We start from the raw sequence: 3,711 nt of genomic DNA on the forward strand, positions 1-3,711 counted from the left end.
CCAACAGTCCAACATATTGGTGGTAGTTTGCTGGTCTGAGGCTGCCTTGCTTCCACAGGACCTGGGTGACTTGTCCTAAATTATGGGACCATGAATTCTATTCTCTATTAGAAAATTCTAAAAGAGAACTAGAACCAAAAGCTCATTTAGCTTATGCAGCAGGACAGTGACCCAGAGCACACAAGCAAGACCACCTCTGAATGTCTCTAAAGAAACAAAACTAAGGTTTGGGAGTTGAACCCTATTGAGATGCTGTGGCAAGACCTTAAACTGACTGTTCATACTCGAAAAACCCCATTTATGCAAAGAAGCATCGACCAAAATTCCATCAAGGTATCGCAAATATTTGATTGCGGTAGTTACCGCCAAGACTGGTACAACCAGTCAGTTGGTTTAAAGGGTAAGTACTTTTTTCATGTGAATGTTTTGGAAATGAAAGTAAAAGTATAGTTTTTAAGCTTTTAACTAGGGACTGTGGTCTTTGACACCCCAAAAAGTATATAAGGGGTTAAGATGATTTTTAAAAGTATGTTTAAAGTATAGAATACTACCTTTCAAAAATATCTTACACTAAATAAAATACTGCAATGTAACATGAATGTTTTTGTATAGTTAAAATAGTTGAATAGTTTTGAATATTTGTACATTGTTACTGCTTAACCCAGAACTAGACAAACATTTTACACAATTAAAGTTTGCTTCTCACATGCATGGATGCCTAATGCAAGAACAGAAAAGCAGCTGGAAAGGCTTGGGCTTAAGTGAGACGAAAACTGATTGTTTGTTGGTTGCGTGAAAGACAGACAAGTGAAATAAAAGGCATCAAGTTGCATCAGGTTTCATGGTCTCTTGTCAGCTTGGTGCTGGAAGGTGAGGGTCCGCTGGTTGTGGCAGACTGGTGCTAAGCATCCCATTGATTGTGCCACTCCTTCAGGGCAAAAGCAACTTCAGAGTCTTAGTTAACTCCCGTCCAGCCTTCCTGAAAAGCTTATGGATCAGTTGGCTTTTTTTAAGCTGCCTGTCCTCCGGCGTATTGTTTAGTGGGCCTTGCACAGTCAATATTAAGCTTGGCTAATGTGATATAGAGGCAGCTGCAGGAGCTCCAGTTATTACCATGACACTGCAGAGTGCGGGGTGTAATACCATTAAAAATAAATCAGTTGGTTCGATGATTTGGCATGGTGGAGGGATTTTGTAAGGCATTTGTAGGGCAGTTGCTATAATTCTATTACAGATTCTGGGAGAACCTCTGAAGAACAATTGAAGCCCGTCTCCTGAATCAGCATAATTCAATTTATTTTCACCAATGGCCTCAACAAAAGAGGGAATATTCAAAGAAGTTTACTTTTTCAATTGGTATGGCAGCACCCGTGGAGATCATTTCTGGGTCTTTTTTTTGGTAAAAGCAGATGCACACCGCTAACACATTTTTATCTGCAGAGATGTCTCTACAAACATCCTTTTTATTTATACAAACAGTCTGTAATTTAGGTTAATAAATAACGAAGAGCAAACAAGGCAAGGTGCACCCTGTGTTTGTGTGTAGCTTTATTGAGCGGAGAGAGGGAGCTGTATAGGATTTGACAAGGAGATTAAGGCAAACGTGAGCTCTCGAAATTAATCTTTTTAATCGGTGTCTGCTCGGCAGACTTCTCTTTGCATTACCAGCTACTTTTTTTAGAGCACACACGTGAGGGCTTAATCCTTTTCCCCCTAAAAATGGCCTGCAATAAATATCTATATTTGCAATAACTTAGTAAAACAATTCTCTACACTAACATGTTGTACATTTTGTTTAATGACATTTACAGTCCTAATTACAAAAAGTTTGGACATTAAGTTAAATGCAAGTAGAAATAGAAAGCAGTGGTTCTGTTTTGGCTTTTTGATTTTTGTCTAACTTCTAATAAGCTTGGAAGTTTGCAAAATGACAAAGATCTCCTGATTTTTTAACCCAATTATGATAGCAGTGATAGTGTAATAAATGACTCATTTACCAGCAGGGATGGAAAAAAAAAAATCATAATAATTTTCCAAAGTTACTGTTTTTGGAGTAATAGACATTGTGTTCTATGAGCCAATGCATAGCCAATGTGCCAATCTACAGGTGCTAGATCAGCAAACCTGCAATCTTGACCTGTTTCTTACTGAAAATAAGTGGTGCATTATAAAGCACAATATACAACAGTGACAGGAATGAAAGAAAAAACACTACTTTTATAGTTACATTATTTTGCAGAATGTAATTTTTTGTTGTTGTCCAATGTAAATTAAAAGTGTTGTTCTCACACTACAGTACTTTTTGAAGACCTATATCAGGCAAACCACATTTCCTTTTAAACCTTTATTTTAATGCCAAAATTAAAGCTATTCAATGTGTTCAGTGGCCAATTTGATTGTTATTTGTTAAAGTAAAAATTTTTTATTTTATTTTATGCCAGCAATACACAATAAATTTGGGACAAACACATGTATACCACTGTGTTACATGACCTTTTTTTTTATTAATTACACATTTTAATTGTTTGGAAACTCTGGACACTAACTGTTGCATTCTAGCTTTAAACTAAAATGGGATCAAACCATATGCTGGTCAACACGGTGATAGCTGGTCTAGGATCTTTAATTAGTTTGGGATGGTTATGATTACTTATGTTTTGTATCACTTAGAGTATTTAGAGAATTAAAGTAGTCAGTCCAGTTTTTATGTTTTTGGGAGGTGGGAGGGAAGCAGAGAACCCAAAGGAAAGCAATTCAGACATATTGAGAACAGACTGCATTCAGAGGCAAAGATTAAGCCCAGGTTGCTTCATATCCTTTTACCAGGCACCTACAGCATATTTGTACAGTAAAAAAACTCAATACTATTATTACTATGTAAACTGGAGTATTACCTCGAGAGAATTAAATAACACTCAAAGATGAAGCCTTTAAATCCTCCTTAAAATTTAATAACAACATTGCTTCTCAGGCAATGGGCAGCGCTGTCACATCACAGTAAGAAAGTCTTGGGTTAGTTTCAGGGTCATTTTTGTGTAGATTTTGCATGTTCTCCCTGTGCCCATGTGGGTTTTCACAAGTCCAAAGACATGCTGTCAGGCCAGCTAGAGCTACTAAAATTGTCTCATCTTAATTAGTTTGGGATGATTATGATGATATTTTTGTGTATGATACGGCTTTTGTCAAAAGACCTATACTTGCCTACTAAACAGTACAGCTTAAAACTAGTATATAACCTATAGTAACTGCAGTAAACTTGGTGTAATGCTGCATATGCAGATGGGACGCGGTTCTATCCAGATCAATATAAACAGAATAATGATGGGGCGCGCGCGCAGGTCCGTTAGTCTCGCAACGGGGGGCGCGAGCGTGTTTCTATTGTTCTGTCGCGCGAGACACAGAAATGGAGATCATAAGGGCCACTGAGCGCGCGCTGGATTGAACTGAGGATTAAGTGAGGAGAGGAGAAGAGAGGATTGAGTGAGGGGAGGAGAGGAGAGGAGAGGAGATGAGTGAGTGAGGAGATGAGTGAGTGAGTGAGGAGAGGAGAGGGGTAAGTGAGTGAGTGAGTGAGTGAGTGAGTGAGAGGAGAGGAGAGGGAAGGAGAGGAGAGGAGTGAGTGAGTGAGGAGAGGGAAGGAGAGGAGAGGAGAGGAGAGGAGAGGAGAGGAGTGAGTGAGTGAGGAGAGGGAAGGAGAGGAGAGGGAAGGAG

This window comes from Trichomycterus rosablanca, chromosome 19, assembly GCF_030014385.1.
Source record: "Trichomycterus rosablanca isolate fTriRos1 chromosome 19, fTriRos1.hap1, whole genome shotgun sequence".
Lineage (NCBI taxonomy): Eukaryota > Metazoa > Chordata > Actinopteri > Siluriformes > Trichomycteridae > Trichomycterus > Trichomycterus rosablanca.